Source organism: Triturus cristatus, chromosome 8 (assembly GCF_964204655.1).
Source record: "Triturus cristatus chromosome 8, aTriCri1.1, whole genome shotgun sequence".
Taxonomy (NCBI): domain Eukaryota; kingdom Metazoa; phylum Chordata; class Amphibia; order Caudata; family Salamandridae; genus Triturus; species Triturus cristatus.
The window spans coordinates 331,773,824-331,799,957 of NC_140591.1; the positions used below are offsets into that span (position 1 = coordinate 331,773,824).

A 26,134-nucleotide genomic window follows, 5' to 3' on the forward strand; every position below is an offset into this window, starting at 1 on the left:
GAATAGAGGAGCACTGTGAGTATATAGGGTGTATTGGAGGAGATTGTATGATGGAACCACGGATTCCCTAACCCTGCATGCCTAAACAATGCAGTCTTAACAACAACCGCGTCTTAACCATGCATTCCTTTACTACACATGCCTTTACCATGAATGAGAAAGGGGTTTGCGTTGCTAAGGTCGCCACCCCCCTTCCCACCACCCTAAATTACAAACTCCCCTTCCCGCCCAGTTGTGCAAATACCCCTACCCCCTCCCAACCCCCACGCTGTGCCTTTCCCCTGCCCTGATGCCTAAAACCCTGTCCCTTAACATGACCCAGCCCAGCCCTGACCCAGCCCTAAAAACTGCCTGCCATCCCCTAAGCCCTAAAAACGACCCCAACTACCCATTCCCCTCCCCTGCCCTGAGGCCTAATACCCTAACACCTAATAAAACAAGCATTGGCATAGCCAATAGGTCTCGCTTTTGGGACCTTATAAGTGTTTAGCCATGCAACAGTTGCATAACTAAATACTTTTAAGGTCCCAAAAGCGAGACCTATTGGCTATGCCAATGCTTGTTTCGGTTTATTACTGCTCTGTAGTAATGGCGGCGCACGGGTGCCACCATTACTACATAGAAGTAATAAACAGGAAAAAAAAACCTGGGTCACGGAGAACATCAAAGCGGCCGCGAAAGTGAAAGTGATCGCGATCAAACATCAAAGCGGCCGTGCGGCCGCGAAAGTGAGGCGCGCGCACCCGCGCACATGCACTGTAGCTCTAGGCTACAGTGGTAGCACTTTTTTGAGACCTCACAAAAAGTCTTGCCAGACCAGCACATGCGCTGGGTCAGGCGAGACCTAAAAAACTACCCCAACACTCCCCCAGCCCTAAAAACTACTCTGACCCCCACAGATCTGAAAACTACCCCTGACCCCCCCAGCCCAGAAAACTACCCCAAGCCTCCAGCCCTGAAAACTAGGCCCCAGCCCAGAAAACTAGTTCCAATCCCCCCAGCCCTGAAAACTATCTCCAACCCCCCAGCCCTGAAGACCAGCCCAGAACCCCCCCAGCCCAGAAAACTAAGCCCGACCCAGCCTAGAAAACTACCCCGACCAAACCCCCAGCCCAGAAAACTACCCCGACCCACCCTCCAGCCCAGAAAACTATCCCAGACCAAACCCCAGCCTACAAAACAACCCAACCCACCCCCCAGCCCACAAAGCAACCCGACCCACCCCCAGCCCACAAAACAATACTGATCCAGCCCCAGCCCACAAAGCAACCCGACCCACCCCACAAAACAACTCATGACCCACCCCCAGCCCACAAGCCAACCCCGACTCCAGCCCAAAAAAGTACCCAACCCACCCCATCCCATCCCACAAAACTACCCCAACCCAATCCCCCCAGCCCCACTTACCTCACCACAGATCTCTCCTTGTTTCCTGCTTCTGTCAAATGCAGTCCGCAGCTAGACCGTGAATTGCCTTAACCACGCACATGCATGGTTAAGGCATATGTGTGGTAAGTGTGGTTAAGCTTGCGGAGTCGGATCACTCGTGGTTTAGACCACAGTTCGGACTGTTTCCCAATAGAGGAGCACTGTCAATCTACAGGGTGTAATGGAGGAGCACTGTGCAAATACAGGGTACAATGGAGGAAGACTGTGAGAAAATAGGGTGTATTGGGGGAGCACTGTGAGCATACAGGGTATAATGAAGGCACACTGTGTGCATACAGGGTACAATGGAGGAAGACTGTGAGAAAATAGGGTGTTTTGGGGGAGCACTGTGAGCATACAGGGTATAATGAAGATACACTGTGTGCATACAGGGTACAATGGAGGAGCATGGTGAGCATATAGGGTGTAATGGAGGAGCACTGCCAATCTACAGGGTGTAATGGAGGAGCACTGTGGACATACAGGGTGTAATGGAGGAGCACTGTCAATCTATGGAGGAGCACTGTGGACATACAGGGTGTAATGGAGGAGCACTGTGCACATACAGGGTGTAATGGAGGAGCACTGTCAATCTATGGAGGAGCACTCTGGACATACAAGGTACAATGGAGGAGCACTGTGCAATGCAGGGTCTAATGGAGGAGCACTGTCAATCTACAGGGTGTAATGGAGGAGCACTGTGAACATACAGGGTACAATGGAGGAGCACTGTGGACATACAGGGTACAATGGAGGAGCACTGTCAATCTACAGGGTGTAATGGAGGAGCACTGTGGACATACAGGGTACAATGGAGGAAGACTGTGAGAAAATAGGGTGTTTGGGGGAGCACTGTGAGCATACAGGGTATAATGAAGATGCACTGTGTGCATACAGGGTACAATGGAGGAGCATGGTGAACATATAGAGTGTAATGGAGGAGCACTGTCAATCTACAGGGTGTAATGGAGGAACACTGTGGACATACAGGGTGTAATGGAGGAGCACTGTGCACATACAGGATGTAATGGAGGAGCATTGTCAATCTACAGGGTGTAATGGAGGAGGACTGTGCACATACAGGGTGTAATGGAGGAGCACTGTGGACATACAGAGTATAATGGAGGAGCACTGTCAATATACAAGGTGTCATGGTGGAGAACTGTGCCCATGCAGGGAAAAATGGAGGAGCACTGTCCGAGGGGAAGAAGCAACACAACGGGTGGGGAAGGGAAGCAGCAATGGGCGAAGGATAGATAAATATAAAACATTGCATCAGATAATATAAATCGAAATGCTCCAAACGTCATTTACCTCCTTCTGACACACAAGACGATTAATGACAATATGAATTTTCTGAGGTTACATGACATCTACGTTTGTCAATTTCTGCAAAGGACCGATTAAATGAAAAGGGAATTTGGAACTTTGTACTTTGTAATGCAATCACCCAAAATGAGCATTTGTTCCTACTCAATCTTTAGGAGCTATATTGTCCGACCCATGGTTTCTGTTGTGAGCAGCCCTTCTTGGGGAATCCTTTGTGTGGAGGCACTCACGTCACCTGCCCCTCAATGGATCTTGGAAGCAAGAAACATACGCTCACACAGCAGTATCTGCTTCCTCCTACATGTGTTGAAACATACCCCTACCTGAATGGCCGGAATTTAGAAGTTCTGAAATGCCTTAACTGTGACTACCAGTCAGTCAGCGTCTGCCCCTGAACATGAAAGATTCAACCACACTCCAAACTTGCTGAGGAGTTATATTTCATGTGTGGTATTCTTGATTTGATGGACTATTACCAGTGGCAGCTAGCATGTATGGAGGGTGGTGAGCCAGATGGAACAAAAACGTTCTAAAACAATCTACTCCGCTCTATGCCACTCAACTCCACAACACTCTTCTCCATTCTACACAACACCCTCTACACCACTCCACTCCACTCTGCGTAACACCACTCCATGACACTCTATGCCACTCCATTCTATGCCACTCTACTACACTCTGTGCCACTCAACCAGTAGTGTAACTGGGGGGGTGGTCCACCCCGGGTGGCACTGTTTTTGGGGGCGGCAGAAGTGAGGAAGTCGTATCTGTAGACTACCACTTTTCCCTCTGCCCCCCAAGCACAAGTCGTCCATTGGCCGCCAACATCCCCCCGCTTTGACCTGTACCGGGCAGCAAACTTATGGTCCGCGCCGGGCAGCAAACTTACCCCTTAATACACTAAGGGGTATATTCACAAGAACCTGTGATAACTACCGCAAGAGTAGCGTAACACAACTTTCAATATCGCAGCCCATCGCGGAAAAATAACCCTGTGACAACGTGGGATTCACAACAAGGCGGTATCACGCGATAGTCTGCCGAAACCACGGACAATGTTTGCGATAAAACCACCTTGGAGATAAAAACACAAATCACAACACCAAAAACCTGAGATGGGCCAAAGCGCGATGAGGAAATCAGTGATAAGCAGTGCCAGGCCTGCAGCACACACCTGGCAGGTGGAAAAAATATCCATAAAAGCCGAAAAAACACCCACGCACAAACTAACCTACACTGAAGCACCATGGAGGCAGCCGGAGCAGGCGCAGAGGATGAGTGCAACCCCACAAGCACCCCGGACGAGCAGCCTGGGACCACGGGGACAGGGAAGGGTAAGGACAAGAAGACAAGGAAGACGAAGTTCAGTCCACAGGTGAACAGGATCATAGTCACAGAGGTGATGGAACACCATCAGCAACTCTTCATCACCCCCAACGTATCACTGGGCACCAAAACTGCAATATGGCAGGACATCGTCGACAAGTGAATGCCGTTGAAGAGCACAAGCGGACAATGGACGAGATCAAGAGGCGATGGAATGACATCAAGCGGAGGACCAAGGAGAAACTCTCTGCCAACCAGAAGGCAGCAATGCAGACTGGAGGTGGGGGTCCAGCACCACAGCTGGAGCTGGATGACATGGAGGAGCTGGTGTCGACAGTCATCAGCGTGGAGACAGTGGCCGGAGTCGGGGGACTGAACACTGCTCGACAGGACACAACACAACCGCAACAGGGTGAGTGACCACCAGGTACTGGGGGGACGGGTGGAGATGGGCACAATGGCACACATGCACAATCAAGCACAGCACACTGCACACCCACAATGACTCTGGGTCATCGCCCAGATCTACAGACTGTCACAATGTACAATGCCATGCTGTCTGAATATCAACCTGTATCATGCGTCTACACACATGTGGACACATAGTAATACACCATCTCCCCTTCACATCGCAGGGGCATCGTCAACACCTCCTGCAGAGCAGTCCCAGCCACTCTTCACGGATGACGAGGAGGACAACGCCAGCATCGACACCCAAACCATCCAAGACATCATTGCCCTCATCCGCCACTCACCTTCAGGCTCAGGGCAGCCCAGTTACATCGAGGAGACCCCACCCACCACCTAAACTACCCAGCAGGAGGCACCCACAGCCCCGGCGCCCTCCCAAGACCTCCAGCAACAATACATGGTCTTCCAACGCCGTGTGCTGGAGTGCCAGATGGAGACGGCTGAGCAGGTGTGGGTGGGCTTCGGCATCATGGCTGCCAAACTGGACGCCATCCTTGGGTGTCTATGTCCACCCCATGGTATCCAACGAGCCCTGATTTACATCGCTGGAGTCATGATGCGGAGAGTAGAACAGCGGTCCGCTCAGAGTGGCTCCAGCGATACCAGCCGTGAGCTGGCACACATACAGAGGCTCATGGAGGACATTCTGCGGATGGAGGCGGAAAGGATGGCAGCCACTGCTGCACATCATCGAAATGTAGCTGGGATCTGTCATGCCCTACTGACCTCCACCATGGCATTGTAGCCACAAGGCGTAGCGCTGATGAATGCTGCTGCCCACACACCATCCACATCCCCGCCCCCTGGTGTGACAGTGCCTCCCAGTGCGGCAGCCGTATCCACTCAGGCCCCTGATGTGTCAGTGGCACACAGTGCTGCAGGCGTATCCACTCAGGCCCCTGATGTGTCCGTGGCACACAGTGGGGCAGCCGGTTCTGCAACACCCACAGGTGGGGCAGGGCACACACCCGAGGACGAGGACGTGGATGGGACTGTGGTCAGAAGGACCAGGCACTAGCATGCATTACCGCCACCTGGCCTGTGTCTGCTTGGTACCGCACATGGCCTCAGGACCTTCCACTGACCCACGATACACTCCGCTGCACTCACCTTGGACAGCGACATGGACTGCCACTTCCGGATTGGTGACCAATGACACGGCATTGCCCTGAACCGCTCCGGCTGCATAACTGCACTGGATGTGCAATAAACATCCATTGACGCACTGCTGTGTCATGTCCATCATCAGTCATGTATGCATGTGTGGATGAATGTAGGGACAGTGATTTCCCTTGCGTCAATGATGGTCATCCTGTGGGATGCCAGTCAGAGGGTGCTACATTGCATTTTGTGTACCGGGTCCCGTGGACACTACAACTGGGACACACGCATCACTCACTTCCTTGTCCGGACATGGACTGAACCACACCCAGAGCCCATGTGTAATTGTGGCAAGCCCTACGCTAGTCCAGCGTACGGCAGGCCAGACCACTCCGCTTACGCTCCGAGGGGGGCCCTTATTGCTATCCATCGCAGGCAAACTCGCTTGTGGTGTGCAGGTCACTGGTCTAGTTGTCAGCATGTCACAAACACTCCCTGAGGGCAGATTTGCATGCACACCACACCCATCCGGCACAGGCGTCACAGGCCATGTGACTCCGCCAACATAAGGGGCCGACGACATCACATTCTGCTCTGCCCGTGGTGATTTGATGACGGACGCCACGGTTCCCAATCATAAAGGGCACAAGAGTTTTGTTCCACACAGGGTTAGTGGCAACCCAGGTCTGCGTACGGCATGGGCCAACCACCACGTGGCGCTGACTGGGGTTGCCCAGGGTTAGTGGCAAACCAGAACTGCGTACGGCATGGGCCGACCACCACGTGGCGCTGACTGGGGTTGCACAGGGTTAGTGGCAATCCAGGCCTGCGTACGGCAGGGGCCGACCACCACGTGGTGCTGACTAGGGTTGCACAGGGTTAGTGGCTACCCAGGCATGCATACGTCAAGGGCCAACCACCATGTGGCACTGACTGGGGTTGCACAGGGTTAGTCGCACCCGGCGCATTGCGGCAGGCACAGGCACCCCGCCACGGGATGGTGGCTTTAGGTGCACTGAGCCAGTGGCACCCTAAGCTGCTGAGCGGGTGGGCAGCCTGCGATGATGCCCCGTCCCGGAGGTCCGGGCAACTCAGCTTTCGTGTGCCCTGCTGGACCGCAGTGTAGGCCAGAGCCAGCGGGCAGTGCGGGCCTACAGCCACGTGGCCTTGCTTCCGGGTAACAGACTTAGTGGCACCCATTGGGTTGATTGGGTGTGCAAAAGACACACAATTGATGTACGTAATGCTAAACAAATCAAAACTGAGCGGGTGTGCAGCCTGCGATGTTGTCGGGTGCACTGGTATGTTCTCAGCCATGGAGTATTAGACCCAGCCACACACGTGAGACCTGATGGCCTACGGAGCGTGGCTGCATGGTGTGGAGGGTGCCATGTCTGCGGGCCCCGGGCTTGTGGCTTGCAGCGGCATGTGGTGGGACATCCAGTTTACACGCCGGTGGTGGAAGGTGAGCAGTGAGGCCTGGGTGTGCATGGGCGGGCGCTCCGTGGGCGGCGGGTGCCTATGTGATGCCTCTGTCTGTGTGTGCATGGGCGAGCAGGCACTGTTGTCGTGTGCGAGTGTGTGTACTGTGCCAGTCATGTATCTGGACTCTGTTTCAGATGACGGCTCTGACTCAGATGTGTGACCTAATGGACTGCACTACATGCGGGCAAGTGGTTGGAAACACACCGGTGGCAGCAGGTGAGCAGTGTGGCCTGGGTGCGCAGGGGCAGCTCTCTCTCTTCTTCTCTCTCTCTCTCTCCCCCTCTATTATTCTTCTCTCTCCCCCTCTCTTCTTCTCTCTCTCTCTCTCTCTCTCCCTCTCTTCTTCTTCTCTCTCTCTCTCCCCCTCTCTTATTCTCTCTCTCTGTCTCCCCCTCTCTTCTTCTCTCTCTCTCCCTCTCTTCCTCTCTCTCTCTCATTCGCTCTCGCTCTGTCCTATGATGTGCGCAGGACACACCTTCTCATCATGTTTTTTGTCTTGCAGGCTGTGACCTATGGACATTCCCGCGGGGAGGCGCCATGTGTCTTCATTTGATTTTGGTGTTCATTTTAATAAAGTTTTATTTGTTGCTTCGAAAGTGAATGTGTGATGCTCATTTCTGTGACGACACATGCATTTCAACTGTTGTGATTGTGCGACATCATGCAGAATATTTTGTACATGTTTTTGTGTCGCTGATGTGGCATGTCTTTGGGGGGGGGGGGGTGCCAGGGAGTGGTGGCCGGGGGGGTTTGTGTCAGTGGGTATTGTGGCCCTCTTGGGTGTCCGGGCCGCATGATGTGTGGCTCCATGGCATCTGTTGCCCTTCTGATGTGGCTGGTTTTGTGATCTGTCTGGTCGTTGAGAATGGTAAGGAGTGGTGTGGTCGTGGCTTTTGGCACGGGAACGCCCACTCTGCATCTCATTAGCAATAGTTGCGGGGATCCTCTGTGGCGATGTTTTTTGCGGCTGCTATCACAGGAAAACTGGTGCTGTGGGCTGTTAGCACCAGCTTGTGAATGGGGAGGTAAATTTATCACAACTTTGGCTGCGATAAAGTGCCGTTAATTCGGCAATACCTCCTTGCGAATATGACCCTAATGGCATTGTTGTCAGAGCAGGGACAGGCAACAGCAATTTTTAAAAAATATCACTTTTAATAAATGCCCCTCAATTCAGAATTATAATCAGACATACGAAGGTAAAACGCTTCCGGGTGTTAAAGAAACACACTTATTTAAATTCGGAAGAAACGTTAACATATTTTTACTTGATGTTTGTTGTATGATTTACATGGCAATTACAGTCCTGACAAGTGCCGCGCATGTCAAGTTAGGGTAAAGCAGTTTAAATTGGTTCTTGCATTACCGCATGATTGATAATTTGTCACAGAAAGCTAAGCAGGCTATCTCTTTTTCCCCCCCCGCTGTCTTGCTGTGGATGGCTCTACCCTTTTAATTAGCTGTCAGACAGTGACACCTAGTGGCAGCCAGCTCCATGGATCAAAACAGCCAAAGAGCTCTCCTGACACATGGGCAAGCCTACACCAGGCCTTAAAGTGTTCCAGAACTATGTTGCAGCTGCTGGTAAGAGAGAGAATTGGAGTAGATGGGGTGGTTTAACAGATGCTGACTGTAGTGCGCGGGTAGCAAAATAAATCTAATATATTAATGTTTGCTGGTCCACTTTAAGTAAATGGAAAAAATGTGCATATCTGAAACTCCTGCAGGTGGGAAATGCCACTGAATGAGAAACACTATTTATATTTTGCAGCGTTTGTGTTTCTAGGTGAGGCAGTGATTGCGAAGGGGCTTTCTCTAATGTAATTTACGCTTTCTGCCAATTCTGACTTTGCAGTCCGATTGCTTACCTATTAACTGTATCAGGCTAAAGCCCTTTCAGATGGCTCCATTGAAAGCTCTTTTAGAACGTCCTCACTGCATTAGATCACATGCCATATTAGTGTCAATGAATATAAAAATGGTTTAAAACACCCTTGTGAATTGCATTTATGTGCGGGAGCTGGTACATCCCACACTACAGTCAATGCATTTTGGCCCATCATAGGCATCTACACAGCTTAGCTGAGCTTACATTCAGTGTGTGTACAGGGTGGCACTAGGGACATGCCATGGACAAAACGGCTTGACTGCACTCACCATAAAAAATCTCTGAAAGTGTCACACATATGGCAATCAAACGTCACACATAATGAAGATACAGCAATGTCACACTTATGGAATCAGAAGGCTTGGCAGCTATGCCATGCTACTACTGGATTCCACTTGCGAGAAAATGTCACTCATAGTTGTTAAACGTCACTCAAAAATACACTGATTATGAAAATGTCACACATGAGCAATCTGAAAACTTGGCAGCTATGCAAATATGTTTAGGGCTCGGCTGGTGCAGGTGCTGGAAGAGTCCAGCCAGGCCCCTGACTCAGCTCTGGCTCGGCTCTCCATGTTGATCTGTTGGCTCAGCCCCTCTACTCAAAAGTATCAAAGTATTTTGAAAAACGTATTTTTTATTAGAATGGTTGATTTAATTGTATTCTTTAGTGAGGCTGTGGAAGATGGGGTCACAGTTCTATTAGTGGGAACAGAATAAGGTAAAGATAGGTAGCGTTTGTGATGCAGGATGGGCACTTGGAGTGTGTCTACATCATTTTTAATATTATTTCTTTAGGAAACTTGGATGCATAAGTATTTTATTAACTGTTCAATGATTACCAATAAATTAGAATGTATTTTGGGATATTATCTATCAATTTGTTTTCTTTTGTAGATAACAATTACCGTTGACCGAATGGGAGGAAAATTTGTACAATGGTTTATTTAACATGATGAATACTTTGATAAAAAAAATAGGAAGGTTATGATAACAAAAGAACAGATAGAAAAATTTGAGTTAGAATTAAGAGAGATGAATTTAAAGGAGCTAACAGAGAAAAAACGGTGTAATTTTGAATAAAATCATCAAAACACACCAAGAGGAACTAAAGGAAGTTAGGAAAAATCAGGATGGATGAACAGGACTATTGGCAGGGTCTTTACATTCGCAAAGCGATTTGATGACGTCCCGACTGGGAAAGATAAAGTAAGGATGGTCTGGGTCTGTTTTAAGCGTGATGGAATTGGATACTTTAAGGAAAAAGACACCAACATCTGGTAATTAATTGAAAAACGAAATATGGAAAGTAATCGAAAACAAAAGAGTGATTACAGATACATGCAATTCGAATAGAAAAGTTCAAAGTGAACAAGGAAATTAGGTTGCCCTCCTAATATTGTGAAAGCATATATAACAATTATCACCTGCTCCCACAGTAGGAGTCTTTGCGCGGCAATACCTCATGAGGAATTACTTGCCATACAACTCATAATTAAAGTTTGCACATCTTTCCCATTCATAAATATGAATGCTTAAAAATTGCATGCGGTAAATTTGTAATCGTGTGGATTAAAATAAATGCATGGAACCCGTGCGTTATTTTCGCTCCGCACAATTAATAATAATGGCCTTGTCTTGCGTTGTCTTCATATTATATGGTCTTTGATAAGTTTATCCAAGGTAATCATGGACACAAGAATTAAAGACATCAGATAGCAGTGGTGCCAGTCATGACCGGAGACGCTGCAGTTGAGTGTGGTCTCACCTGAGCTAAAAAGCTACAACAGTTTATTTTTACTAACCCTGGGCGTAGTTTGCGAAGTAGCGCTACGCGGAGCTACGCGAAGTGCACTTTGCACTACGCGAGCTACGCGTAGCTTCGCAAACTGCGTAGTGCACTGTGCAAGATGCTGTTCGCACTGATTGCACAGTGCCGGATGCCTGTCCGCACTGTGCAATTAGTGCAAACTGCATCTTGCACAGTGCAAGCGGTCGTTTTCTGCCGCTCGAGTAGATTTCTACTCGAGCGGCAGCTTTCTCAACGCGGACTGGTAGTTTCTCATCGCGAGCATACGCGACCACTCACAATGAGAAACCTGACCTCCCCGCGTTGAGAAGCTCGCCGGGAGGTTTATTTTCCCCGCTCGCGATCAGCAACTTGATGTTGCTGATCAGGAACGAGGAAAAAGTCTCGCCGGGATGTCATTTTGCTTGCTCGCGGTTGCCAACTCAACGTTGAGGACCGCGAGCAAGCAAAAAATGACCGCTGTATTACGTTACGCGTGTTTGCACTGTGCTATGTGCAATTCGCATAGTGCGAAGTAGCGCAAACTCCGCAAACTACACAAGCGTAGCATAGAGCTTTGTCCAAGCTTAATTTTTACACCTTGAGTTCCGATGATAAGTAAGACTTGGACCATTTCAGGACATTTCCTTCAAGGCCCGTTCTTTCATTCAAAGTTTTAAGCGGATGTTATGGTTAACTGTGCCTGTGAGGATGATGACAAGTCCGGTAGCACCAGGAGACAGTTTGTCATGTGAAAGCTTTAGTATGGCTGGTTCTATAAGTACAAATCATATAATATGGTACACAGAAGCACATTCAGGTTCCTATAGTATTAACTCTTTCTATTATCTGTCCTTGTCATTATCACAACACCCAGCAGTATCTCTCCTGTTGATCTGCTTAGGTTAACAATCCCACAAAGCTTTTTCGGTATGACCGACCCCGTTTAACGGATAATTGCCTTTAAATCAACGATTAATGATAAACCTGATATAATCTCTGAAATGGTTACTTCCCCATACGTGTACGCTTACAGTAATATAAGCACTGCCATTTTGCACTAAGGTTTCTTAGGTTTAACACCTGAACTTGCAATTCTCAAGCTGGGACTTAAAGATTGGTCTTAGAGTGCCACCTAGCGTCCACATTAACAAGCATTGTTTTGATATTTTGCTCTCCATATTTAGGACGATTCTGCGTCATAGAATGATATCGCAAATATATTCTGTTCTTTGCTGCTACAAAATGTAAAATAGCACACCCGAGAAATGCGTAAATTGTCGTGTCATATAGTTCCTTTCTGAAGGTTAGCAGCACCAAAGTCGGGGATATAAAACTGTCCTAGTGATAGTGGAGTGTCACAAATGGGACAAGAAGATTCAAGGGACCGAAAAGAGAACGAAAACCGAAAATAAAAAAAGAAAGGTGGGAACAAGAGAGAGAAGAATGGGATGAACAGGATAGATTAAGGATACGAAGAGAGCGGAGGATGGGGATAGAGAATGCAAGTCACAAGGAAGAGATAGACAGAGCTGTGTTGAGGAATAAGTTGCATGGGGGTTGGGAATTAACCGTTTCCTGTTGGCTGGCAGATCGTTTGTCTGAAAACGGTCCAGTCAACAATCGCCCAAAATGCAAACCTGTTTCTAAATTCAGAATTGTGCAAGTGAGACGTGTATTCATGTAATAGTAACTTGTATTTATATAGCGCTTACTACCCATGTGTAGTATCCGGCTGGATACATTCTAGTGTTTCCCCCTGCTGTACCACACACTGAACACCCACCCACCACAGGCGTCACCAGTCAGGTGACCCTGATAATAAAAGGGGCCGAGCGCTCGTGCTCTGGGCCAGTTATCCACCCCAACTATATGTGTCTGTGTATCCTTTATCACGAGTATGTGGGCCTAGCGCCCGCCAACTCTACATTGGCGACGAGGGGGCTGTGCCCGTGCGTGCAGCAGCCCAGCAGATGGAAGAAAGGGGGAGAGAGCTGCCCGTGTGACGGGCACCCCCTGCGAGGAGGCGCGCCGCCCCCCTAATAGGCCCGCGGGGCATCTGAAGAGCCCCAGGCCTGCATGAAGTGAAGAAGGCGATCGGGATCCCACCCCGATCCTGCAGAGCCAGCATCGACTGTGCCCCCCCCCCGCGCCGAAGTGCGGGACACGCCTGCGAGTCCAAGGACTGAGAAAGAGCCCCGGGGGTGCAAGAAGCAGGGCGGGAGCTCACCCCGCATCGGATGGACCGGCTGCCCATGACTCTGGAAATGTAAAGCTCAGGGAGGGCAGAAGACAAGGCGGGCGGGGCCGGACTGCTGAGACGCCGGCCGCCGCCACAGATCGCCGCCGCAGACTGCTGTGAGGCCGAGTCACACCCGACGAGTGGGTAGAAGGTGAGCAATGGCAGGGCGTGGAAAGGGAGTCCTGGCATGCATCTGCCACTGTCCTGCTAAAGCCACAACGGAAGCGGAGCCCACCCGCATTAAATGGGGACAGCGTCCCGTAGCCACGCTACACAGTGTCCAGAGACAGCTCCTGCCCCCCCACCACACGAGTCTGTGTGCCGCGAAAGGGCTGTGGTGTTCCCAGGAGCTGCGCGAGTTGATGGCAAGGACCGCGCGCATCCCCTGCAGCAAAACTGCCGAGAACACACAACCCCCACGAGAAAGTGAATAAGCCATCAGAACCTACAGGGCCGTAGAGAGAGCCTTCCTGTGGCGGCCGGTCACCCGTGTGTATCGGGGATACACAGCGACAGTGAGCTGTGCTCTGCAGCGTGTGGGGTGAGACTGAGGCTAGCCGGAGCAACTAGTACCAGGAGTGAGGCCGCGTGAGGGAAAAGACAGCAAGGGGAGGCTCGCAAGGCAGCGAGAGAGGTGTCCCGCCTACCGAAGGAAAAGCGGAGAATGAGGCGGCACTAGCAGTGCAAGAGGGCCCGCTGTTACTGCAAACACGGCCAAAACACACCATTAGTTTTTTAATGAATAACAGAAGAAAAGAGCACTTACCCGGCGGAGGTGCTGCGTGGACTCAAGCGGCATGCAGGAAGCCTCAGGGGCATCAAGGGAAGCGCGTTCACGGTAGGATTGCCCCCCTGTGAGAAAGTGGCTCTGTATATACTGTTCCCAAATAGGTACAGGGTGTACAGAGTCCACAGTCCCCAGAGGTTTGGCAGAGGCTAAAGTTAGATATAACCTTACTTTCTAAAGTGGTAGCTTGGTCGAGCAGTAAGGCAGTATCAGAGGACAGTGTAAAGCATTTGTTGTACACACTCAGCCAGCAAATGGTCTCACACACTCAATAACTGAACTCTAGGCCTATGGTTTAAATATAAAAAATATATGCTTGTTTTATTTTAGAACCAACAATAGGTATTAAAATATACTTTCTCAGAATGAGATGCTTTATATAAATACTTTTGCAATATGCAATTAACATTTGTAGAAAGTTACAAGTGGTTGCAATAGGCAACACAATTCTAAACAAAATAATGAATTGAGTTCAATGGAAGTTTCAAGTTGCCACAGATTACTTTTAGGATTACTTTTAGAATTCCAGGACTGGATCCTAGATTCAGTCCTGGGTCAGTACTTGGAATCAAGTGATAAAAGTCGACTTAATTACTGTGATGATTTTAAGACAATATTTTGCTATTTTAAAATTAGACACTATTTCATAGAAAACAGTCAATGATTCCCTATGGCAGAAAATTCAAGTTGCAGGTATAGTATGTTCTTGTTACTTTTGTAATCCAGTACTGGGTGCCTAGACTAAGTACTGGGACCTTTATCCAAAACAGGTAAGTAATTCCGTTTTCAGATATTATACGATTTTTAAAGAATATTTAACATTTGCAGAAATTGACAGAAGAAATTTCACAGAAAAACAGTCAATGGTTTCCTATGGGAGAAAATTGGGTTACTGGTAAGTAGGGGTGGGCGGAATTTGAGAAATTCACTTTTGCAAATTATCGCGAAAATGTTAAAAATCTCCGCAAACACGCGGAAATATCGCGAAGATGCGGAAGTTTTTTTCCCGCCCATTTGCGTTATGTTCTGCGTGGTCGCGGCTCGCCAACTTACCCATGCGGTTGCTCGCGGGCGCGGCCATCTTGTTTTCACTTGTCTCGCGGTGCATGATCGCGAGAAGAAAGACGTGATCGCGTGACGAATGATGTTACTGCGGGCGCGAACTGTCGGGAGACAGCGCAAATGGCTACCAACAATCCAACATCTCGTGGAGAACGCGACCGGATTGGGAAAACTAGTCGGCGAACGCGGGGATTCAGGTAAGGCGATCGCGCGCACGCAAGAATGTATTATTTTACAGTGCGAGCAAGCAAAAAATTTCCGGTAAAATACGGATTGCGGAAATTTTGACATTTTCGCGCTCTCCGCGGAACGCGAAAATGTCAAATTATCGCAATTTCTGCGAGCGGAACGGATTTTTAGCCCAGGCCTACTGGTAAGTACAGTTGTAAGTATTTTTCAGAGTCAGTGCTGGGCACCAAGATCCAGCACTGGGAGCTCACCTAAGAGCAGGTGGGGAAGTAGATAGGTGTAGAGGTTGCACTGCCAGGGCCACTCCGGCGGCTGGGTGCAGGGTGCTTTTGAGCCTTCGAGCGCTCAATTGATTTCAATGGAAAATCTCCGGTTTAGATAAAGACTGCAAGCTCGGGGACGAAGATTCTTCAGGTGCCACCACCCCTTCGAGAGGTAAGTTGGGTAGATGGAGGATAGGTAGGTACCCCGGGATTGGGCACAGGGGGCTGCGGGGCACCGGGTTCAGGGGTGCCTTTTGGTGTCGGGAAATCTTACCCTGTGTTGATCGTGGTTGGGGGGGCACCTGGTTCTGAGGCTGCAGGCTTCTTCAGGAGTGTCGAGGTGTCGAGGGAGGTCCTTGGGTGCTGGACTCGGGGTCACAGTCACCATAGGGTCGTCCTCGAGGTCTTTGTTCACTCCGGCACAGGCCAGGCTTGGCTGGTGCAGAGTGTGCTGGGTTCGCGGTTCCTGGCTGCTGCCAGGGATTAGAAGTAGGTTTTGAGTAGAGCCTCTACTCATGGGAGTCCCAGTGGGCTTAGAGTCAAAGGGTAGCCAGGTCCTCCGGGGTTTGTGAGGTTGCTGGCCACAAGAGATGCCGGGTTGGAGCAGGAGCAGGTTCGAGGGTCGACAGGCCAGTAGGGCTGGGGCCAAAGCAGTTGGTGTCTTCCTCTTCTTAGCAGCTGCAGGGCAGGTCTTCTTTCTTCTAGCTCATCTTCGGATTTTGGCATCTGGAATCTGGGGAAGGAAGGTTCAGGGTGCCCCTAAATACTAGATTTAGGGGCGTTATAGGTAGGTGAAGGGCAGGGACCAATGGGTCCCTGTCCTGGGGTGGGTACACCCCCTATCCTCCCTCTCTCCTGTGGGAGGGGGGCAGTAGCCTAGTCCTGATTAGGCAGGGCTCCCCATCTTCAAGATGGCGAGAGCCCGGAGATGTGCTTCACCTCGCCTCCCCCACCTGAGGGGTGGGGTTGGCAGGCTGGCACATCCCCTGTCCTTATTTGGGGTTTCCGGCCAAGCTTCCCGCCAGAGTGGGGGGTTGCAGTGGCCTGGGGAAGCTCACAGAGGCGGAATGCCTTTGAAGCTTCCCCCTGCCCATCCTGATGGAGGAGATTTAGCACCTCGCCCAGGATGTGTATTGTTGCAGACCCAGGAGAGCAGGGCTCTCCTACCCAGGGGTCCAGCAACATGTCTGCTGTGTGGCAGCCTAGGCTGCCTCAGAACAGACGTGGATTGTAGGTTAGGTTTCAGGGGGCCTCTCTAAGATGCCCTCTGTGGTGCTTGGTACATTAAATCCCACATTAAATCCCACACTGGCATCAGTGTGGGTTTAATGTGCTGAGCAGTTTGATACCAAACTTCTCAGTCCTCAGTGCTGCCTTTATGGTGCTGTGGAGTTCGTGTTTGACAAGCTCCCAGCACCATGTACTCTTAGATGGCAGCACTGCACTTACAGGACCCAGGAATGGACCTGGGTATTGTAGGGAGACAGGGCTCCTGCCTCTGTGCCCACACCACTGGCATAGGGCACCCAGCTAGAGGGGTGGCTGATGTATGCCAGGGCAGTGTAGGTTGTGGGCATGGCACACAGAGATGTGTGCCATGTCGTCTCTCTGTTTTGTCTTGTACCAAGACACTCAGCCTGCAAGAGCAGTGTGTGTGTGTTAGGGTACAGGGCCTCTAAGGGTGGCACAATGAGTGCTGCAGCCCTTAGAGGCCTTCCCTGGTCACAAGGCCCTGGGTACCTAGGGTACCATTTACAAGGGGCTGACATGTGGCCAGGGTTTGCCAATTTGGGTTTTGGCTGTTAGGCAGTTTTTAGGGAAGGAACACAGGCCCTGGGCACCTGATTGGCAGGAGCCCAGGGCACAACAAGGAAAAGTGCATCAGCTATTAGGCAAAAAAGGGGGGGGTTACTGTAACAGAAACCCACTTTCTTACACCCCCCCACCAAGAGACAGAGTCATGTGCGGAGAGAAGGTTCACCGGGGAGGAAAGCAGCAAGGCCCCTGAAAGCTTGAAGGCAAGGCACGAGGCGCCTGTGGGCGTCTGTAACTCACAACCGGCAGAGACAGGGGGAGAACAGCATGATCTGACCAGCCGGTGCACTCATTCAGTAACTGCACACGAGGCCCGCAGCGTTGGGAAGCTGCTAGGGCCTTAAATACATAGACAACGGTAGTGCGAACAGTGCCATCTAGTGGCAATTCTGCAGTACTGACCAGCAGATGCAATGGGGTGACAAGAGGAGGACAGAATGACTGTGACTAGGGTGAGGCAGATCCCAGCTGCTGAAGTGAAGGAAAACTAAGGAAGGCAACAGTGCCAGATGCAAGGCACAACAGCATCTGGAAAAAAATAAAACCATGGCATAGTAAAGCAAAGTGGACAAACTGGGCAACTGCCTACACTGAGGTGGCAGACACCACAAGCCGACCTGCCAGTTGGTCGCAAGGAGGAATAAGCCGGCCTGTCAGATGGTCGCAAGGAGGAAGAAGCCAACCTGTCAGTTGGTCGCAAGGAGGAAGAAGCCGACCTGCCAGATGGTCGCAAGGAGGAATAAGCTGACCCGCCAGATGGTCGCAAGGATGACGCTAACCTACAAGAGGTCAGAGAGGGAAGAGGTCTGACATGAGGTCTGACAAGAAGAAGGAAGAGATCTGACAAGAGGTCCGTGAAGTGAATGACCGAGGAGAGGTCCGCGAAGAGGACCAGGAAGTGACAGAAGAGAAGTTTAAAGACATCAACTAGAAGTCAGAAGTAATGGAGCGAGAGAAGGTCGTGACTACAGGTCCAGTCACAGATCGAAGTGAAGATAGTGTCCTAGGGGAGGACAAGACCAGGGAGACACGTGTAAAGTGCACGCTACACGGAGAGGCCTGGTTAGGGCAGACCAGCAAGATAGAAGACCAGACCACTTCACGAAGGAAGGAAAGAGAAGACAGATCGTGAGTGGCAAGACGCCATGGCGAAGGAAGAAAACAGGAGAAGAGTAAAGAGGTGTGCGGGACAAGTCAACTCACACACCAGAAGGGAAAACACCCAAAGGGAAAAGTGCAAAGGATCATAAACATCGGAACACAGTGCCTGGAGAACATAAGTATCGCTGGGAGTACACATTCACGTGCGAATCCTTAGATCACCTGGTGATGACAGAGGCGAGCAGGCCGGACCATTGGTAACAACTACCTCTGGGATGGAACGGACACAGGACCGTGGATATCCAAGGGGCAGAGTCCTCTGGGACACCAGTGGCAGCGGGTCCCGACACGAGAGATGGACTGTTGAAGCTCGCTCTGGAAATCCTGGGAGGACAAAGGTAGCATGCAAAGGAGCAAGTGCCAGCAACACCCTTTCAGGTGGAACTTAGGACACGCAGAGGTGACCCGTAGCGACTCCTCCAACCTGATTGGAGCGAGAAGGTGGAAGTCCACCAGTCCAGTGGAAGCCTGGCAGCAAAGGGCCTCCCGGTCGTCAGGTGAGAGGGGACACCCACGAGGGAGGGGCATCCGTGAGATGGACGTTCTGCAACTGCAAATCCCGTCGGAGGTAAAGAATCACCAGATGGAGAAAGTACTTCACCCAGGACTGTACAGTGGAAAACAACACATAACTGATCCACCATCATTCCATCTGCACTTTTACTGGATGTGGAATAGGAAGAGAGAGACAGTAGATCACACTTCCACGTTGCAAGTCCAAGAAAGACTACATCTACAGGGCACCCCTGACATCGTGCCAAGGAGAACTAGTGGTCCTGGCTGCAAGGATACTGATGGAGCGGGTAGTACAAAATTTTGTATACCTCCCCCATTTCTGCATCTTCATACTAATTAGAATAATCTATTAAATTGTAATAATATTAAGTGTTTTGAGTGATACCTAACCAACCTTACTAATGTATGATTTATACGTGGGATTTGCATTTTGCATGGCTAAAATAATTTGTAAACTAATATACGAATGCATACTAATACTAGAAAAATAGAATATTGTATGATATATGCTTTTGTGACGTAATTGTAAGTTGCACCAGATGACATCATTGGGTGAGTATAAACGCTTTAAATATCACCATTATGCTAGATAATTACATACACATAGGGTAATTAGTGAGGGTTAAACATTTTATTCGTTATTTCCATGTTTTAATTACTTTTTTGTGTTTGTTTCGCTTAAGTTGACCATTTGGCCTATGACAAGATGGCTGACTAACGTACTCGACGAGACAGCTACCATTCCACGAGGTTTCAGACCAAGTGCGCATGTACCAGGCTCCTGAATAAGTGGCCTCAAGATGACCTACACAGCCTGTACCCGAATAAGGTCACGACTGGACTTTTGCCAAGAGCTTTAACAAAGGACAATTTTCGACAAACCGGATGGATCATGTCTGACGGAGTGACATCATAGACTTTGGGAAACCAAAATGGATGATCTTAACCAACCAATCAGAAGTGCCCAAAACTGACTTTCGTTACATTTTGTCATTACTTTTATTATAAAAGACGGTAGAATAGTGAGTTAGTGTGTGCGTAGCGGACATTTTCTTTTCCTGACGTTATGCTGACGGAGAGGACGGTGACACTGCAGGACAGCTGTTTCCCTGAATCTTTGACAGACTAAATCGCTGCCCATTTGCTGATGAACTGAGGACTCTCAAATTGATGGGCATTGATCGATGTGTACACGCTTATGGTCCAGACTCAATCTTTGAGACTGTAGCGTGCTGCAAGACGACTTGATTGACTTAGAGGACGACTAATAGCCAGATTAGGTAAATATGGTGTTCTGTGATTTGATTAACGTTTTATTGAATTTGCATTAATTAGATAAACAATATTATTGATTAACAAACAAATGTGTTGGGTTATTATTGATAAGAAATCGGTTAAGATTTGAATATGAATGAAAGATTAAAATCACCTCTCCAACTCAGCTAATTTGATCCATCGGCTAAGTGGAAGGAATATCACGAGGTTTAAGATTAAGAGGTGTTGGAGTAAGGATATTAGTGTATGACTATTTAAATAAAATTCCTTTAGGTTATAAGGTATTCTTTTCACGTCAGCGTTTGGAACACTTATCTCTCCCGTAAGAGCAGACTAATGAAGTGTGAGTGTTGGTGTTATGGGCCCCACCAATGAATGTATTGAGTGAAATCGTTAGTGTGATATTTGGTCTGTGATGAAGCGAGGATTTGAAATTCCACGCTGCAACAGTTTTTCTGGTAGCAGAGGATGGTTTTTACTGTTTTGGTTTAGGTGATCATTGCTTGTACATTGCTTATTGATATTGATTATTGATTGGTATTGGTTTATGTATTAACACTATGTTGAGTCGCGTCAAGTTTTATGTTGTCTGCACGGCTTCTGGGATATAGGAAGTCGGAAGTTTGTAACAGTTCCGTAGTAGAGCAGAGGTAAGCGCTGCTCTCGGGAAAGACGGAATTCTTGTTGCTCTGTAGGTACACAGGGAAAACGTGTAACGATTGAAGTTGCACAACGCATTGTCTGGGTTCGATTCGGTGACATTGTCGTGTGTTTCCATTAGAAATATCTCCTGTATGAAAGAAGTGTATGGTAGCGAAGGTCATCTGTGAAATTTTGGTCTTAGGTACCAGGGGGCAGATCTATGTTGGAGTTGCACCACTTTTACGCCGCTGTTGCGTCACTTTTGTGACGCGGCAGCGGCGTAAACCCTGCGCCACGTTGCGCCCTATTTACATCGTGACGCATCTATGGAGATGCGTCACGGTGTATAGCCCTGTGCCACATGAAACCTGCGTCAGGTTTCACATGGGCGTTTCCACGCAGGGGGGGGCGTTCCGTCGCAGGAACGCCCCTGAAAAGTGACTCAGATTTCACTGAGTCACTTTCCCAACGCTGATGCGTCAAAACCCTGCGCTTGCTTGAAGCAGACGTAAGGCTTGACGCACCATGTTAGGTATGGGGTAGGTTGGAACAGTGCTGAAGTTGAGTCGCGCTTGCGACACAACTTCAGCAATGCGCCAACCTTATGCCGGCAGATACGTCACGCATCTGCTTGTCCTTGCGCCACGATGCACCGCATTGTAAATGCGGCGCATCTGCGCTGGCGCAAGGGCAAACTTGCGTGATGCATCTTCCCTGGCACATCCATGCTGATTTGCAGGAATGCGCCAGGGAACATAAATCTGCCCCCAGGAGTCCAGAAGATACTCTGATAACGCTTATCACTGGAAAGGTATTAGGTGTTTCCTAAGCTTGCTAGAAGGATAAAGTAGAGGGAAGTGCTACTTTGTTAACGAATGTCATAATTCTGTAGTAGGACAGATTGTTCGCTGTTCTCGGGAAAGACAGAATTCTGTGTGAGTGTACTACATTTTTCCGTGTGAAAGTGCGTGAATGAAAAAGCATTCAGGTTAATTGTGAAACTCTGGGTTTATTTCTCAGGAGCATTGGGTCTCCAACTAGGTGTCTTAATCCTGGAGAAACGGTTAGCTGATGCTTGTTAGAAGGGTAAGGTAGAGGGATGTGCTACTTTATCAACGGAAGTGACGATTCCGTAGTAGGGCAGAGGTAAGCGCTGCTCTCGGAAAAGACGGAATTCTTGTGAAAAAGGTCTCTTTGCTATTCTTTGGTTAGCGAAGCAGACAATGGTGGCATTTTTATGGTGCTACTAACGGATTTGTGAATTGAAAGAACGTAAAAAGTTTACCGGAAGAATTTTGTAAAGGAGGGGTCAATAGAAGCAGGAGCTGCGGCAGCGGATGCTGACGTCAGAAAGACCGCGCTGGGATTGGCCAGTCAGTTAGAAACGTAGACGCTCCTGATTGGTGCGTTAGTACACGCCGCGCTAGGATTGGAGAATTGTAGAAGTGATGTAGACGCTCCGGATTGGTGCGTTAGTGTGAGTCGCGCTAGGAAAGGTCAGAATAACAGTTATAAGGAGAAACTAGCGATACACGGAAGACAGAAAAGATGCATTACGATCCCCCAGAAAAGGAGAAAAAGTCTTGGTTTGGAAAAAGTAAGAAGTGGTTCAAAAAGGACAAACCGATTATGACTAGGGAAGTACAATTACTTCCTCCACCGAAAACCCCTGCATCCTTTATGGTTGCGAAATACGGATATCATACTTGTATTTGGTTAGACAATTGGGTAAAATATACTAAAGATGACGGAGTCTTGGCTTTTCCAGAGCATGGTTCATTTAATTTAGCAGTTTTGAGAAATTTGAGAGAAAAGATGATGAATTTAGAACCAAGACCAAGACCGACACAATTTGAAGCATTGACAGAATGAGAAGATGAGATGCATGACAGAGAGAGACAGAGGTGTGGCGGAAGATATAAGTATATGTTTGGTAGATATGGGCATGACACTCATGATGAGAGAATGAGAAGGTGGCGGAATGCGAGTATGACTGAAGGTCTATTTCCCGTAAGAACTGCTGAAGAAATTGGAGGTAGAAAATGCACAGAGAAAAGACATAATGTTGAATCAAGAGGGTATGGAGTGAATGAGTCGGAGGATGATGTTCTGGATGACATGTTTTATAAAAATCCACCTCCGTATCAACCAGAATCAGAAATGTTAACACCAAGTGCCCCAATGAGAGAAACTTTATGAATCATTAAGTCAGAACCAATGTCCCAAGAATAAGAGAAAAGTAATTCCAATAGAGAGGTAGAGAGAAAATCAGAGAGTAGGGTAAATGGTGAAAGTTCGGCAGAATTAACAAAAACAACTTTAGAATTAACTGAAAAGATTCAAAAATTGACTAAAAATCCAGAAGCTATGACTGTTCCAGTGACGATAGGCCCTGTGATGCCTATTTTTGATAAACAGAAAGATAGTGAACATTGTTTAATAGTTCCTTATAATAACAATAAACAGGCTGAGAAGCCAAAGCAGAGCCAGAATGAGAATCCATGGAGACAGACAATGAGTATGATCGAACCAAATGTTTCGAGTAACCCTTTTATAGGCCAAAATTTAGAGGAAAGACATGTAATGACAGTGGAATCAATATTAGAAACATAAAAGGATTCAGAGCGAGGTGATGTAGAAAAACCAGTAGGTCCATCTACGGAAGAATTAAGTGAATGGTTGAGAAGCTTACAGAGAAAAGTCAAAGAATCCCAATCAATAGATGTGGCCAAACTACGAATGGTACTGGAAGAGTTAATAGTAGGAACTATCCCCACAGAGAAATTAAAAACTTATCAAGATGAGGAATTACTATTTTTGTGCAAAAGTGTAACCTGGAGAGCGAAAAATATGCACGAAAGACTAGAAGAAGTAGCAAATGAAATGGGTATAGATATTGAAAAGGTAAAGGCCTTACAAAAACCATATTGAATAGATTTCACTGAAAAGGATATTGAAAATTTGAACACCACAGGACGGATAAGTCAGATTAAGGAAATAATTATCTTGCTGAGAAAATGGGGAGATGTGGATAAATGGAGAAGCAGGGGGTATCTAAAACGAGATGATGCCCCAGATAAAACGTTTGCAGCATTCCTTGTAAGAGAAAAAGAAAAAGTAGTAACAGAATGCCCCATGAGTGAAATTCCAGGAGGAGGATATGTACATGTTCCATGGACAAGACAGGATATTTTGTCTTTTACAAATGATTTCCCTCGACTACGTGAAAAGCCTGTCGAGTGGTATAGGCAAGTAGACAGATTTGTAAAGTTGTCTAAAGTACAATGGATTGATCTGAATAGTCTATTTGACATAATAGTACCAGCAGATTTATGGACAGAGTGCAAATTAATGATAAATTGGCCAACTCAGGAATGCCCTAGAGATCCAAAAACTGGAGCTCCTGATCCTGAGGTAATGAAGAAATATGAACAGGTAACTGCCTTTCTGAAAAACAAAGTACCTCCTAAAGAGACAGATTGGGTGAAAATTGAACACATCAGGAAAGCAAAGAGTCAGTACATGCATATTACGAAAGGCTGATTCTGGCCTTCAAACAGTTTAGTGGTGATGAAAATTTGAGTGAAAAGGATTTAAGTCATTTTGTGTATAGATTTTTATATGGTTTACGACCAGAGATTAGTGAAATGATAAAACAACATACTGTAGATTGGCAAAATAAGAAAATAGACGAAGTATTGAGGCATGCAAAATATTTCAGTGATGAGATTGAAGTAAAACAGCGAAAATTAAAAGAAAAGGCTATGTGGGCACAAGTAAAGGTAGCAGAGATACAAGAAGCTCAATTAGCGGCACAAGCGAATAATATAGGCCCCAGAAAATTCACTCCTGGGAAAGGTAAGGGAAATTTTAACATAGAAGAAGCCAAAAAGAAATTCCCATCTCATAATTGCGGTAGAGTAGGGCATTGGAAATCCGAGTGTAAATTTCCCCCAAGTACTAATAATGAAAATGCATCATTGAATCCACAGGCGCAGAATGAGGTGAGTGGTCAATCGCAGCGACAGCAGCAGGTTGTAACCCAACAGAATCAGATGCCAAAACCGCCTTTTCCACAGAGCATAAACTCCCAGAAATATAGTAACGAAACAGGATTATACAACGAAGAACAGGTAAATAAGCTGCCGCACGCTAGCGCTGTTTCGCAGTATTGGCTACAACGCGATGAGAGTGATTCAGAAGAGGGTTATTGACGGTGCCGAAGGGAGGAAGAAGAGTGCGTACTTCGCGCAACTATAGAAGTGGACCAGACAGGCCCATTTGTAGATGGGAAGATAAATAATGAAAATATGACTTTCCTAGTTGATACTGGTGCTACTCGATCAACTGTCAGGTCAGCTGATGTTAAGACCCTTCCTCTCTCGGATGAAACGATCCAAGAAGTTGGTGTATCCAACAGACAGATTAAAACTTATCTTACAGAGCCAGTGAAAGTTAGGATGGGGAAATTTTCCGAAATGCACTTCTTTGTTATATGCGATACCAGTCCTGTGAATTTATTAGGTAGGGATTTGTTGTGTAAGATGAATTGCACTATATTCTGTACACCTGATGGGATAGCCTTTGAGACCCCAGATAAAGATGTGTTGTATAAAATGACAATGGCAAACAGGGAAAATTAGGTTACTGAAACCTATGTTGTATTTAACCCTGATGAACTACCAGAAGAATTGAAACAGTCTGTAAAAGCAGAAGTTTGGGATTTCACAGGAGATGATGTGGGACTAATGAGAAATGTAGATCCAGTAAAAATAACAGTGAAGGAAGGAGTAAGCTATCCGAATGTCCCTCAATATAAATTGACACCTGAAATAATTGAAGGAGTAACTCCTGTGATTGAATAAATGATAAAACAAGGCATTCTGAGAGAAATAATGAGTAGTCCATGTAATTCACCAATTATGGGACTGAAAAAGCCTAATGGGAAGTTCAGGATAGTACAAGATCTGAGGAAAATAAACAAAATTGTTGTGTCTTGCTGTCCTATTGTACCCAATCCATCCGTAATTTTGTATCAGATTCCCCATGATGCAGAATGGTATACTGTGATTGATTTATGCCATGCTTTCTTTTCCATCCCATTGCATCATGACAGCCAGCAAATTTTTGCTTTCCGTTTCGGCAAGCGTATTTTGGCTTGGTGTCGAATTCCACAGGGGTATACAGAAAGCCCCTCAATATTTTATCAGCTATTGAAGAAGGATGGAGGAGCTGGTGTCGACAGTCATCAGCGTGAAGACTGTGGCCGGAGTCGGGGGCCCGAACACTGCTCGACAGGACACAACACAACCGCAACAGGGTGAGTGACCACCAGGTACTGGAGGGACGGGTGGAGATGGGCACA

At 47.9% G+C, this 26,134-nt stretch overlaps 1 protein-coding gene and 1 long non-coding RNA gene across 3 annotated transcripts in view; one reads left to right on the plus strand and one right to left on the minus strand.

The window, feature by feature from the left end:
- The window catches only part of LOC146802076 (uncharacterized), a 45,036-nt gene extending 37,301 nt beyond the window's left edge, over positions 1-7,735 (plus strand). For both annotated transcript variants that reach the window (XR_014967694.1, XR_014967693.1), the window contains 2 exons: positions 7,275-7,356; positions 7,643-7,735. This is a non-coding gene — a long non-coding RNA (uncharacterized LOC146802076). The remainder of the gene's footprint in view (positions 1-7,274; positions 7,357-7,642) is intronic.
- URAD (ureidoimidazoline (2-oxo-4-hydroxy-4-carboxy-5-) decarboxylase) overlaps positions 1-26,134 on the minus strand; it is a 116,871-nt gene that overhangs the window by 34,954 nt on the left and 55,783 nt on the right. The gene's annotated exons all lie outside the window — the stretch shown is intronic.